At 49.1% G+C, this 15,295-nt stretch overlaps 1 long non-coding RNA gene across 1 annotated transcript in view; it reads left to right on the top strand.

Moving 5' to 3' along the window:
• Positions 1-15,295, top strand: part of LOC134736979 (uncharacterized) — a 35,674-nt gene that overhangs the window by 9,839 nt on the left and 10,540 nt on the right. Inside the window, exons 2-5 of the long non-coding RNA XR_010121484.1 lie at positions 1,293-1,441; positions 1,678-1,787; positions 2,613-2,826; positions 6,847-15,263. This is a non-coding gene — a long non-coding RNA (uncharacterized lncRNA). The remainder of the gene's footprint in view (positions 1-1,292; positions 1,442-1,677; positions 1,788-2,612; positions 2,827-6,846; positions 15,264-15,295) is intronic.

Raw genomic sequence — 15,295 nt, 5'->3', positions numbered from 1 at the left:
TTTCTCTGTTCCCTTCCCCTGGACTGTGGGCTTTTCTCTGAGACATAACTGTGGTGGTGTGAAAGACCACAGGCTCTGGGTTCCAGTGCCCACCCACCATTCCCCACGGAGTGGCGTTGGGCAAGTTAGGCAAACTCTCTGTTAAGTAACCTCAGCTTTCACCTCTGTAAAACAGGGGTAGCACTTCCCATCCACTCCTGATGTTTCCATCCTTGGAGAGGCGGCATCTGTTAACAAGGTTGGCCTGGGCCCAGCCCAATCTTCCCCAGGGAGGAGGGGGTGACTGGTCTAACTGGTGCGCCTGGGACCAAGTCGCTGCCTGTGCGGCACAGCCCCTTCCTTCTCTTTGGGGCTCTGCCCACCTGCGGAGACAAGCCTCCTCTCCACGCTTTCTCTGCTTCAAGTTTTACAGGGGCCAGCTCTGTCTCTGTGAGGGGAGGCTGGATTCTGGGGGCAAAGTCCAGCAGTCTGGGAGTGAGTGGGTTTGTCTAATTCTGGGGTTCAGTGTTAGGAAACCGCAGACCTAAGATGTATTCTCCGAAATCACCTTCACCAATAGTCAAGTCTGAAATTCATCTCACTTGGTTCTGAACAGGGGCTGGGAAGACGGGTACTGGGTCCACTCAGACACCCTCAAATAGTAGTTCCTTTGGCGGCTGTTGTGAGGGGCCATGCCTGGCAGATAGTTGCTCAATAAACAGCAATTGTTATTGTTAAAACTTTTGCTCTTCCTACTTAGTTACACATTCAGAAATAGGAAAGGGGGACCAGTGCAGGGAGGGGTGGAGTAGGGTGGGCACAAGAGGAGGTGGGTGTGTGTGGGGGCTGGGCTCAAAGGAATGTGAAGAAATAGATAAGGAGGAGGGTAAAGTAGCCTGGATAATGCGTCTCTTAAAAGCTGCCTTCCAGGGCCTTAGAAGTGTATGCAAATCACATGCAAATCTCATGCGTATTTATCAGCAGTCCTCCTTGGGACATCGGCCTGGATGTGGCCCTGGGGGAAAATTTGGGTGGAGGTCACTGAATTCCTGAGAGTTTGCAGTGAGAACCAGGGAGAACAGTTGCCTGGGAATGGGTGTGGGGGAGGGTGGGAGGAAACAGTGGTGAGGGCAGACATGGTGGGGGTAGGTGGGGTGGGGCTGGGATCTGGGGTGCGCATGGGGGCGGAGGCCAGTCAGGATGGACACAGGAGCCTCTGGAGCAGGGAGACTGTGTGAAGGTGCAGGCGGCCGCCAGCAGCAAGGGGCACCCAGCAGCTCTGCATCCCTGGACCCTCTCCCTCTCCCAGCCAGGCCCGCTCGTTAGCCAGTCCGGAAGCTTGGAAAGACAGCGTGGGATCCTGAAGAAGCCCTGGCCCTGCCGTCAGACAGACCTTGGTCATCCTCCAGCTGGGTGACTGTGAGCCAGTTACCAAGCCTCAGTTTCCTCTTCTGTAATACAGGTTAGTAACAGTCTCCCTGAAAGAGAGACCACGGCACACTGGCTCGGCCAAGAGATCTTTATTGGAGGCAGCAGGCTGGGCTGGGCAGGAGAGAGAGAGGGAGCGGTGGGGGGTTTGCTTCTTTTATGCCCAGGAGGGCTGCGTGGATGTTTGTGATTGGTTGGGGTGGGGCTTAGAGCGAGGCGGGAAAAACACCTCTTTCTGATTGGTTTTTCCTTTGGCGGGTTTGCATTGAGGAAGAAGAACCCGGAACCAGCGCCATTAGGGTGCTCTAGTCCCCCTCACAGAGCTCCTGTGAAGATGAGGGGAGCGAGGCATGGCCAGGGCCGGGGAGAGAAAGTGCTCGGTGAGTGTGAGTCTGGGGGCTTCCGACTCGTTCCAGCCGCTCCTGCTCTTCACAGCCCAGCTGGGAAATCTGTGCTTTACACGCTCTGTTTCATTTAATCCCAATGAGCTCTGGCTGTGTAGCCACTATTATTACTCCCAGTTTACAGATCAGGATACTGGAGTCCCGTGAGGTAGAAGAGCCGGGACAGAGCCAGCTTCACACTCAGACCTGGGCTGTTTCTCCTGATGCTCTACAGCCTCGTCCCAAATGTTAGAGCTGGTGGGTCTCAGAGATGGGTAACTCTTCATTTAATACATGAAATAAAGCCCAGAGAGGTTGAGGGACTTGCCTAAGGTCACACAGCTAGTTAGAGGCAGAGCTGGAGCTTGACCAAGGGTCCTGACTGGTGGTCTTGCTCTCTTTCCTGCATGGCATACAAGACCTCCCCCACCAGGCAGCCCAGCCTGACCACTGCGGGGGCTCTGCTTCCCCTTCGCTGTCTTGTGGCACTGACTGCCCGGGGTGGCGGCTGGGTGCCTCTGCGACTCCTTGGAGGTCCTCTCCTCTCAGCTGAGAGTCTGGGGGAGTGCTGCCTGCTAAGGGCTTTGGGGGACTTCCTGTCTTCTGCCCACCTCCTCCCCCAACGCTCCCTCCGCCTCTGCTCATCAGCTGTCCCTTCCCCTTTCCCACTCCAAGGCTGCCAGTGTTTGGGGGAGATTATGCAGTGTTGACATTGGAATACGAATTAGGTGAGAGCGGCAGCCAAATATTGGAATTAGGGAAGGCAGGAGCCCAGGCGGGGATCCAAGAGTGGCTGGAACATCTGTGTCTTGGCTGTTCCAGATGCCTGACCCTGCGCCCACCTGAAAACGGCGGGTCCCAGAGCCACAGACAAGCTCTGATGCAGCCAGGTCTTGGTCTTTGACTTGCCAGCTGAGACCACAGCTAAGAGTCCCACAGAACGTGGCCCCATCAGCTCGCTGTATTTCGAAGCCCAGGGAAAGGCAGATGCTTCTGTGGTGAGTTGACAGAAGGAGGCAAGACGCTGCCCCAGGATGTATCCTTCATTTGATTGTCTGAAATCCCATCTTCAGTGCTCTGTTTCTACTGCTCAGGTCAGCATTTGCAAAACTGTGTTCCACAAAACCCAAGTTCTGCAGGCTGTTAAGAAGTTGTGTGTAAAAGGGGGTTCCATGGCCATGTACTTGGGAGAGATGTTAAACAGAGCTAAGCAGGACTTCCCAGGCAGGGCCTTGAGTAATTTAATAGGCACAGCGATTCATCAGAAGGGGGAGGGAGAGTCTGGAGTATTTCCTAAGCTTGTTTGACATGTAACCCTGTTCTCATGGAGTATCTTTTTGGACCAGTGCGAACGGATCTAACTGTATTCTAGCAGCTGCTGGTACCTCTGTCCAGGGGCTGGCGTGAGATAGACACTTAACACACATATGGATTGAGTCTGAATCTCTCAGAACCTGCTTCCTGCATCTGTAAAATGGAATAGCGGCACCTGCCCTGAGTGTTTTTGTTTTAGTTTTTGAAAGTCAAATGAGAGGCCTGTGTGTGGGAGTAGTTGCAAGCTGAATAGTTGCACATATTTCGGGAATGATTACCATCAGCCCTGTCTCTTCTTTTAACTAATCTGATAAATGTAGACACGCTGACAGTTTTGTGATAATACTCCCCCCTGGGGCTTTTCCATTTTCCTCTCCAGGAAGAGGGCCCTGTTTAGACTAGCATTCCTCAGTGTGAGTTCATGCCTTCATGGGCCTTATCGCATGGGATTGCTAGTGACAAGCTCAAGGCCAGCTTGCTGAGTGGCAGGAGAGAAAGGCAGTAGATTCCAGGGCTCTTGACTCCTGAGTCCAGCGCTGTGCTTGTCCCAGTGCTGCCATGGTGCCAGGTGTGGGACAGGACACCGAGGAGGCACGCACATGACAGAGACACTTCCTGGACCAGCTCGTGGTGGCACCGTGTCCACCACCAGACACCCCTCCCAGGGTCTGAGCACTGCCCCAGGCTCCCTGCAGGCCAGCCATGCTCCAGTCTGGGACCAAGAGTGCTCTCTTTAAGGAGGCTGGGATCTCAGAGTGGGACTCTCAGCATCCAGATACCAAAGGGGGTCGTCCTCTTCCTCCCTCTTTTCTTCCTGCAGGGGCTTCTTGGGCCACAGCCTCACCTTTGCCCATCCCCCTCAGTTGGGAATTGTCTGAATTAAGAGTTAAAAAAGGTCAGATCTTGGAAGGATTGAGCCTCCTCCCCCAGGAGGCCCAGAGAAAACTCCAAGTCATAAACTTGTTGGCCTGGAAACCCTCACTTCCCCTATCTGTGCCTCAGTTTCCCCATCTGTAAGCTGAGGAACCTCATCTAGCTCTAGAAAGTAAGTCTATGGATTGAGAAACATCATAAACTCCTGCCATTTACATATGAAATACTTCTTGTAATTACCTCTCCCCCCCTCCGCCCGTCCACCCTCCCGTGGGGTCCTCCTTGTGTCACCCCTGTGTGATTACAGTAGCTTCCTAAGGTGTCTCCCGGACTCTAGTACTTCTCCTTCACGTCTGCCTGGAGAAATCTTTGTAGGTTCTGCTCTCCTCATGTCCTTTCCCTACTTTCGTACTTGGGATGGCTTCCTGCTGCTCCTGGGTAAGGTCTGTGTCACGTCTCTGCACCTCTGCCACAGAGACCACTTGGGATTTTCTAGAGTACTAGAAGTTTTACTCTTCCTAGCCTTTGCTTTTGCCATTTCTTCAGCTAAAATGCCTTTCCTCCTTCTCCTGATGATGACATTTTCTGCAACCTGCAAGATCTAACTTCTTCCCACCCATCTTGCTTCTCCTCTTCTCCCTTGGTGCTCCTATTGCAAGTGCTTTTGTGCTTGTTTTTTGTTTTGTTTTGTTTTTTTTTTTTTTTTTTTTTGAGACACAGTCGTGCTCTGTCATCTAGGCTGGAGTACAGTGGCACAATCAAGGCTCACTGCAACCTCCATCTCCTGAGTGTGAGAGATTCTCCTGCCTCACACTCCCGAGTAGCTGGGATTACAGGCACCGGACACCATGCCCAGCTAATTTTTGTATTTTTAGTAGAGATGGGTTTTCGCCATGTTGGCCAGGCTGGTCTCGAACTCCTGACCTCAAGTGATTCACCTGCCTCGGCCTTCCAAAGTGCCGGGATTACAGGTATGAGCCACCGCGCCTGGCGCCTGGCCTGTGCTGTTTTTTTTTTTTTTTTTTTTTTTTGCATTGTGTCATAACCAGTTAACGTACTTGATTTTCATCACTATAAATCCCATTGTATGACCAATCATCCCAAACATTTAGCATTTTCCTTAAGTTATAAAAGTAAACCAGGCGCGGTAGCTCACTCCTGTAATCTCAGCACTTCGGGAGGCCAAGGCGGAGGATCGCTTGAAGCTAGGCGTTCAAGACTAGCCCTGGCAACATAGTGAGAATCCGTCTCTACAAAAAATACAAAAACACTTTGGGAGGCCGAGGTGGGTGGATCACCTGAAGTTGGGAGTTCAAGACCAGCCTGGCCAACATGGCGAAACCCTGTCTCTACTAAAAATTACAAAAATTAGCCAGGCGTGGTGGCGGGTACCTGTAATCCCAGCTACTCGGGAGGCTGAGGCACAAGAATTGCTTGAACCCAAAAGGCGGGGGTTGCAGTGAGCCGAGATAGTGCCACTGCACCCCAGCTTGGATGACAGAGTGATACTCCATTTTAAAAAAAGAAAAAAGACCCCAAAAAACAAAAAAACTAAACAAATACAAAAAATTAACTGGGCACGGTGGTGCACACCTATAGTCCCAGCTACTCAGGAGGCTGAACTCAGGAGGCTGAGGGGAGGATTACTTGAGCCTGGAAGGTCAAGGCTGCAGTGAGCCGTGATGTGCCACTGCACTCCAGTTTGGGTGACAAAGCAAGAGCCCGTCTCTATTGGGAAAAAAAAAAAAGCGCACTCTTGTAACATCTCCAAATGGTTGAGAAGTAAAGTGAAACGGCCCCCTTCTCTAACCCTATTGGTCAGTCCTGCGACTCCTGGACAATGGCTGCTAATGGTTCCTTATGTGTTCTTCCGCCCGTACGCCTTTGCATATTCAACGTGTATGCATGTACCAAAATTGATGTAAGTGGCCTCCATTACGGGACATTTAGGTTGTTTTCCATTCTCTACTGCTATATATAATGCTGCAAAGATCACCTGCAGATTCAAATATTTCTGGGTCACAGAGAACATCCACTTAAAATTTTTAATGAACACTGCCAAAACTGTCGTCAGAGAAGACTTCCAGCAAGTCTCGTACTGATGTGGAAATATCTGTCCTCCACCCTTGAAAGTGGGTCTGGATCTTAATTTGTCGCTGTGGCCCTGGCATGTAGTAGGCTCAGTAAATGCTCGCTGAGTGACCCTATGGGTTGTCAAGCCCTGGCTGTGTATTTTCCCAGAAAAAAAGCAGCCCTTCTGCCCCTAAAAAAAGTCTACAGAGTCAACTGTGAGACCAGACCTTGACCTGTTCCGTTTGGCGCTCTGGATTGCGGAGCATACCGAGGAGTCCTGGGTACTTTCTTTGTTAAGTGGGGTGTGTGTGGTTTTTGTTTTCAAAGCTGGCCTGGAGGCTCTGGGTTGCCATGGCAACTCTTCAGCAGGGCCGCCTTTTCCCTTCCCTCCATCTTGGGAGCCCTGGTTGCCATAACAACTGATTGGTCCTCTCCTCTTCCTCCACCTCTGCCACAGGGCTCCAGCTTCCCTCTGGGGGCGCCACTGTTCTTAGGTCTGGGGCAACCCTGATTTCACTTGACCCATGTACCTTGGGACCCTCTTGAGAGGAGATGTGAGCGAGGCCGTTCCCGGGAAGGGTGGCGGCAGCAAACAGCATGGCCGCTGGGAAGGGGAGAGGGCTCGGGTGGAGGAAGAGTGAGGGTCCCTGCTCCATCCTAGCTTGGGAGAATCAGTGTTGCCTGGGGACCAGAGGGGGAAGCAAGTTCCTCTGAGGTTCAGGGGTGGTTTTGGGGATCAGTGAGGTACAGGGACTGTGAGGTCTCAAGCATTCTTCCTCAACATTTCCCGTTGTAGATGGCAGAGCAGATGCAACGGCACCGCTGAGCTGCCCTCAGGGGGTCCTCAGCCTTGGAGGAGGCGGGAGACCTGGGCTATGGAGCCACTCACAGGCCCTACTGAGAACAACGTGGTGTCCATCACAGTCCTCTTCAGAATGCCCAGAATATAGGGATAAGGAGGTGAAACCGGCGTGTTTATTAATACAGTGGAATATTCTGTGGCCAAATCAAAGGAAGACGTTGAGGATTCTGGTGACACCTGGAAACGTCCTGCTACGGGAAAAAAGCAGGACCCACAATGCTATGTGGATATTGACTGCGACTATATAATGCCAGCGGGGACCTCTCAGAGATGGAATTTGGAGGAATGTAATACAGATGCAAATAGAGTTTTCCCCACACTGCCTTCTCCCCCAGTGTTTCCTCATCTCTGTCAACAGCCTTGCCACCTACTCTGTTGCCCAAACCAGAAACTTGATTCAAACTAGACTTCTCCCTCTGCCCTCATGCCCCGTTCCTGTTAGTCACAAGTCCTGCTGGTTCCAGCTCTGAGACAGCTTTCAGAGTACTCCTCCTCCTGTTCCCACATTCACATCCCCCAGGGGACTCTCTCCTCCCAGCGTGTCTGTTCCCCCCATGTGCCCCCCACGCTCTGCTCCCCTGGCACCTCTGCCATGCTGCTGCCCCAGGGCAGATGTGGCCAAGGGGCTCCTCTCCTCCCGTTCCTCATTTGCTCCAGGATCAAGGACACACTTCTTGGCCCATTGAAGGCCCTTCCGGATCCACTTCCTTAGCCCAGGCTCTAGCTTCTCCCTGTTTGCAGCCTCCAAGGAGGCTCTCTTTATTCCTCTTTGCCTGTGAAGACAGCTCCCTCTGGCAGGAATACCCTTCACTGCCTGATCTGCCTGGTCAACTCCTATCCCCCATTTCAGATTTTGCCCAAGACTTTCTAAGACGGTAGAAGAAAGAGGTTTCCACTCCATTCCCCTCCTGAAAACTGTACAGAAGCCACAGGAGAACAGGAATAGAAGCCTGAACTCCGTCTTTGGTGGAACACGGAGACCTCTCTACTCTTGAATCTCAATACATGGAGGGGGAAGCTGCTGGAGGAGGATAAAGGGCTCAGCAGAGAGGAGAAACATCAAACTTCTGTACTTACGAGTGGGGAAGGCGCTACAGAAATGAGCTGATTTTCTCTACAGAGACCCAGAAAGGGTCTGGGATCAGAGGCACCAGGTATCACAGGAAGTGGGGCAGGACCTGAGAATGGGGGTAGGGGGTAGTTTGAAAGTCTGTGTTAGAAGCAGTAGACCTCCAAGTCCCACTCCATCCTATGCAGCCAGGTGACTGTCCTCCTTACTCCCACAAGAGACCAGAGGTCCTGGTCTCAGAGATGCCAAGTGTGAAGAGAAGGGGTGAGGTGTCCTAATAAAGGCTCCCAGCCTCCTTCCCCACCCACTTCCAGGGTACCAGAATCAGGCTTATGCCTGCACCCTGCACTAACCCCATGCAAAGATTGAAGTGTGTTTTCCCTGGAGGAATTAAACAAGCCCAAAGAAACGACTGACAGATGCTTATGCTCAGGGGTCTGTAGCAGATAAGCTGGTGGGAGCAACTGAGTGTCCAATTAACATGCCACACTCAGGCACTTCATACCTCCAACCGGCCCTGCAGTGGGGAACCATTAAATACCAACACACACCCAAAGATCACGGACACTTGAGGGACACTTTCTCTCAGTATTCTGAGGAAGATATGAACCAAGAGGAAATGGAGATTATGAAGGGAGCAGAATAGAAGGTTGAAGAAACCGTAACTGACATCTTTAGAGAGATACAAGAACATATTGCACCCATTAAAAAGTAACAGAGTGAAATAAAAAAGAAATAGAGAAAAAGAAAGAACGCTTAAAAGTAAAAATCCTGATGGTAAAAATTTAAAAAAGTATCAAGAGTTGGAAAATAAAGTTGAGGAACTTCCTCTGTACATACAACAAAGAGAGACAAAGACGTGAAGCAGAGAAGAGGCAGGAGAGAAAGCGTAAGCAATTAGGGATTGGGCTGGGCATGGTGACTCATGCTTATAATCCCAGTGCTTCAGGAGGCTGAGGTGGGAGGATTGCTTGAGGCCAGGAGTTTGAGACCAGCCTGGGTAACATAGTAGAACCACATTTCTACAGAAAATAAACAAATTAGTTGCATATGGTGCACCTGTAGTCCCAGCCACTAGGGGAGGCTGAGATAGGAGGATCACTTGAGCCCAGTAGGTTTTCTTTTTTTCTTTTTTTTTTTTTGAGATGGAGTCTCACTCTGTCACCCAGGCTGGAGTGCAATGGCGTGATCTTGGCTCACTGCAACCTCCACCTCCGAGGTTCAAGCAATTCTCCTGCTTCAGCCTCCCGAGTAGGAAGCTTGACAAATACAGATTTTGGTACCGGGAGTGGTTCTAGAGGAACAGAATATGAAGGACGGAGTTTGTTCATTGGTTTTGAGGTTTCTAGAGTTGGCTGCTTAATATGATTAGACCCAAAAATGCTAAGGACTGTATTTCTAATAGTTTGGAGAGTACTGATAGTACTTGGTGAAAACTGTTTAGAGAGTTATGCGAAATAAATGCATTTGACACTCCTGATTCACTGCTCGTGAGAGGCAAGAAGTTTAGTGACTCTATACATAATACTTTTGACCGTATGTGAAGAACCAAGGAACATAATGAAGCTGGTTGTTGTTCAGTGGACAAAGTGATGAAAATTATGAACTCAGGGATTCTGTCTCCTGGCTTCAGAAGCAGACACTGAGCCTCAAATCTGCTAAGATTGCACTGAGTGAGAGTCTTATCTCCTGTAGAAAAAGAGCTGAAATTGTAAAAAAAACAGACACAAGCTCTTACCATGCAAGTGGCTGAGCTGCAAGGGAAGATGCATGCACAGCCTCACCAGGTGTTTACCGTTAAAGTGAGGGCATTGATTGGAAAATAGGACCCTGCCACTTTTAATGGGGACATGTGGGAGGAACCTGATTAAGCTGGGGACACTGAGTTGGTAAACTCTGATGAATATTTTTTTTGCCAGAAGGAACAGCTTCACCATTCCCTGTAGTGGCAACATCCCCTCCCCGACCTATGCTGCCATCAGCCTTTCCACCTTTGTCTGAGGAGATAAACCCTGCACTGCCCGAGGCAAGAGTGATGGCCTCCCCTGAGGCAGTTGCCAGGCAAGATAATATTGATTCTCCTCAGAAGCTACCTCCAACACCTCTGTTTGCTTCTAGACCTATAACTAGACTAAAGTCCTGGCAGGCCCCTAGAGGTGAGGTTGACCCATGTGACCCATGAGGAGGTGCACTACACTCAGAAAGAACTGTTTGTGTTCTCTAGTTTATATAATCCGCAATCTGGAGAACAGGCATAGGAGTGGATATTAAGGGTATGGGATAATGGTGGAAGGAACATAGAGTTGGATCAGGCTGAATTTATTGACTTGAGCCCACTAAATAGGGAACTCTGAATTTAATGTTGCAGCTTGGGAAGCTCAAAAAGGTTCTAATAGTCTATTTTCTTGGTTAGCTGAACTATGGATTAAAAGATGGCCCACTGTGAGTGAGCTGGAAATGCCTATCTCCCTTGGCTTAATGTAGAGGAAGGGATCCAAAGGCTTGGGGAGATGGGGGTGTTGGAGTGGTTTAGTCACTTCAGACCTACTTGTCCCAGCTGGAAGGGTCCAGAAGATATAACCTTGACCAATGCCTTGTGAAATAGATTTGTAAGGGCAGCATCTGCATCTTTGGAGAGCCCTGTAATTGCTCTTCTCTGTATGTCAGATCTAACAGTGGGAACTGCAGTCACTCAACTACAAAATTTAAATACAATGAGAATAATTGGATCCTGAGGTGGCAGGAGCCAAGTGGCAGCACTCAACTTCCAAAGGCAAGGTGGGCGTAGCTACTGTAATGGACAGCAGAGGCAAAGCAGCAATCAGAATAGTCTGACTCTTTTAGAGCTCTGGCATAGGCTAATTAATCATGGTGTTCCTAGAAGTGAAATTGATAGGAAGCCTACTGCATTTCTACTTAAATTATACAAGCAGAAAACTTCTAGGTCGAATGGACAAAAGGCTAATTTGAATTATAAAAACAGAGAATCATGGCCCCTCGATCAATTTCCCAACTTGATTTACAGACCCAGCCAGTTTACAGACCCAGAACCCCTTGAATGAAGGGGAGGCCAGGTCCCCTTGAGGAAGGACCCCACTACATTACCCACAATTTATGCAGTGAATCTTTCTCCCATCCTTCCCCAAGGAGACCTCTAGCCTTTTACCAGGGTAACTGTGCACTGGGAAAAGGGAAATTATCAGACGTTTTGGGGACTACTGGACACTGGCTCTGAGCTGACATTGATTTGAGGGGACTGAAAACGTCATTATGGTCCTCCAGTTAGAGTAGGGGCTTCTGGAGGTCAGGTAATTCATGGAGTTTTAGCTCACATCTGACTTACAGTGGGTCCAGTGGGTTCCCCAGACTCATCCTGTGGTCATTTCCCCAGTGCCAGAATGCATGATTGGCATAGACATACTTAGCAGCTGGCAGTACCTCCACATTGGCTCCCTGACTGGTAGGGCTACTATGGTAGGGTAAGGGCTACTATGGTGGTAAAGGCCAAATAGAAGCCATTAGAGCTGCCTCTACCTAGAAAAATAGTAAATAAAAAACAATATCACATCCCTGGAGAGATTGTGGAGATTAGTGCCACCATCAAGGATTTGAAAGATGTGGGGGTGGTGATTCCCACCACATCCCCATTCAACTCTCCCATTTGGTCTGTGCAGAAGACAGACAGATCTTGGAGAATGACAGTGGATTATCGTAAACTTAACCAAGTGGTGACTCCAGTTGCAGCTGCTATACCAGATGTGGTTTCATTGCTTGAGCAAATTAACACATCTCCTGGTACCTGGGATGCAGCCATTGACTTGGCAAATGCCTTTTTCTCCATTCCTGTCCATAAGGCCCACCAGAAGCAATTTGCCTTCAACTGGCAAGGCCAGCAATATACCTTCACTGTCCTACCTCAGGGGTATATCAACTCTTTGGCTTTGTGTCATAATCTTATTTGGAGAGAACTTGATCACTTTTTGCTTCTGCAAGATATCACACTGGTCCATTACATTAATGACATTATGCTAATTGGGTCCAGTGAGCAAGAAGTAGCAAACACACTGGACTTATTGGTGAGACATTTGCAAGCCAGAGGATGGGAAATAAATCTGACTAAAATTCAGGGACTTTCTACCTCAGTAAAATTTCTAGGGTTCCAGTGGTGTAGGGCCTGTCGAGGTATTCCTTCTAAGGTAAAGGATAAGTTGCTGCATTTGGCCCCTCCTACAACCAAGAAAGAGGCACAATGCCTAGTAGGCCTATTTCGATTTTGGTGGCAACACATTCCTCATTTGGGTGTGTTACTCTGGCCATTTATCAAGCAACCCGAAAGGCTACCAGTTTTGAGTGGAGTCCAGAACAGGAGAAGGCTCTGCAACAGGTCCAGGCTGTGGTGCAAGCTGCTCTGACACTTGGGCCATATGACCCAGCAGATCCAATGGTGCTTGAGGTGTCAGTGGCAGATTGGGATGTTGTTTGGAGCTCACATAGGTGAACCACAGTGGATGCCTCTAGAATTTTAGAGCAAGGCCCTGCCATCTTCTACAGATAACTACTCTCCTTTTGAGAGATAGCTCTTGACCTGTTACTGGGCTTTGATGGAAACTGAACGTTTGACTATGGGTCATCAAGTCATCATGTGATCTGAACTGCCCATCATGAACTGGGTGCTTTCTGACCCAACTAGCCATAAAGTGGGTCGTGCACAGCAGCATTCCGTCATCAAATGAAAGTGGTATATACGTGATCTGGCTCAAGCAGGTCCTGAAGACACAAGTAAGTTACATGAGGAAGTTGCTTAAATGCCCATGGTCTCCACTCCTGTCACCCTGCCTTCTCTCTCCAAGCCTGAACCGATGGCCTCATGGGGAGTTCCCTATGGTGAGTTGACAGAGGAAGAGAAGACTAGGGCCTGGTTCCAGACGGTTCTGCACGATATGCAGGCACCACCCGAAAGTGGACAGCTGCAACACTACGGCCCCTTTCTAGGACATCCCTGAAGGACAGCAGTGAAGGGAGACCTTCCCAGTGGGCAGAACTTTGAGCAGCACACCTGGTTCCACACTTTGCATGGAAGGAGAAATAGCCAGATATGCGATTATACACTGATTCATGGGCTGTAGCCAATGGTTTGGCTGGATGGTCAGGGACTTGGAAGAAGCATGATTGGAAAATTGATGACAAAGAAATTTCAGGAAGAGGTATGCAGATGGACCTCTCCGAGTGGACAAAAACTGTGAAGATATTTGTATCCCATGTGCATGCTCACCAACGAGTGACCTCAGTGGAAGAGGATTTTAATAATCAAGTGGATGGGATGACCCATTCTGTGGACACCACTCAGCCTCTTTTCCCAGTCACCCCTGTCATAGCCCAATGGGCCCATGAACAAAGTGGCCATGGTGGCAGGGATGGAGGTTACGCATGAGCTCAGCAACATGGACATCTACTCGCCAGGGCTGACCTGCCTGGCTACGGCCACTGCTGAGTGCCCAATTTGCCAGCAGCAGAGACCAACACTGAGCCCTCGATACAGCACCATTCTTTGGGGTGATCAGCCAGATACCTGGTGACAGGTTGATTATATTGGACCTCTTCCATCATGGAAAGGGCAGGGGTTTGTCCTCACTGGAATAGACACTTACTCTGGATATGGGTTTGCCTATCCTGCACGCAGTGCTTCTGCCAAGACTACCATCCACAGACTCACGGAATGCCTTATCCACCATCGTGGTATTCCACACAGCATTGCCACAGACCAAGGCACTCGCTTTACGGCTAAAGAAGTACAGCAGTGGGCTCATGCTCATGGAATTCACTGGTTTTACCATGTTCCCTATCATCTTGAAGCAGCTGGATTGATAGAATTATGGAGTAGACTTTTGAAGTCACAATTACAGCACCAACTAGGTGACAGTACTTTGCAGGGCTGGGGCAAAGTTCTCCAGAAGGCCGTGTATGCTCTGAATCAGCATCCAGTATATGGTACTGTTTCTCCCATAGCCAGCATTAATGGGTCTAGGAATTAAGGGGTGGAAGTGGAAATGGCACCACTTACCATCACCCCTAGTGATCCCACTAGCAAAATTTTTGCTTCCTGTTCTCATGACATTACGTTCTGCTGGCCTAGAGGTCTTAGTTCTGGAGTGAGGAATGCTGTCACCAGGAGACACAACAATGATTTCATTAAACTGGAAGTTAAGATTGCCACCTGGACACTTTGGGCTCCTCCTACCTTTAAGTCAACAGGCTAAGAAGGAAGTTACAGTGTTGGCTGGGGTGATTGACCCGGACAATCAAGATGAAATCAGTCTACTACTCCACAACGGAGGTAAGGAAGAGTATGCATGGCATACGGGAGATCCATTAGGGCCTCTCTTAGTATTACCATGCCCTGTGATTAAGGTCAATGGGAAACTACAACAGCCCAATCCAGACAGGACTACAAATGACCCAGGCCCTTCAGGAATGAAGGTTTGGGTCACTCCACCAGGAAAAAAACACAACCTGCTGAGGTGCTTGCTGAAGGCAAAGGAAATACACAGTGGGTAGTAGAAGAAGGTAGTCATCAATACCATTTACGACCACATGACCAGCTGCAGAAACGAGGACTGTAACTGTCATGAGTATTTCCTCCTTCTTTTGTTAAAAACATGTTTGTGCATGTATACACTTGTACCAAGAAAATATCTTCATTTTATTTCCTTTTCCTTCATCGTGTGACATAAGATTTATTGACTTATTCATATCAGCATTTAAATATTGTTAACTTTATGTAATAGTATTTGGGTTGGGGATTGGCACGTTTCTGGTTGTATGAAGGATAGCTGTATTATGTCAGGCGTAATTATGGCCTCGTTATTGTCTTTATTTGAAGATTATGTATGATCTCAGGAGATGTGTATGGGTTCAAGTTGATAAGGGGTGAACTTGTGACAGTTAATACTGTGTCAACTTGATTGGATTGAAGGAAGTGATATTGATCCTGGGTGTGCCTGTGAGCATGTTGCCAAAGGAGATTAACATTTGCGTCAGTGGGCTGTTGAAGGCAGACCCACACTTAAACAGGTGGGCACCATCTAATCAGCCTCCATAGAATATAAAGCAGGCAGAAAATGTGAAGACAACAGTGGCCTAGCCTGCCAGCCTGCATCTTTCTCCCATGCTGGATGCTTCCTGCCCTTTAACATTGGACTCCAAGTTCTTCAGTTTTGGGACGTGGACTGCCTCTACTTGCTCCTCAGCTTGCAGATGGCCTATCGTGTGACCTTGTGATCACGTAAGTTAATACTTAATAAACTCCCCTTTATA

Source organism: Symphalangus syndactylus, chromosome 6 (assembly GCF_028878055.3).
Source record: "Symphalangus syndactylus isolate Jambi chromosome 6, NHGRI_mSymSyn1-v2.1_pri, whole genome shotgun sequence".
Classification (NCBI taxonomy): Eukaryota; Metazoa; Chordata; class Mammalia; order Primates; family Hylobatidae; genus Symphalangus; species Symphalangus syndactylus.
The sequence above is the reverse complement of the archived record's forward strand: the minus strand, read 5'-3'. Positions and strand labels throughout refer to the sequence as shown.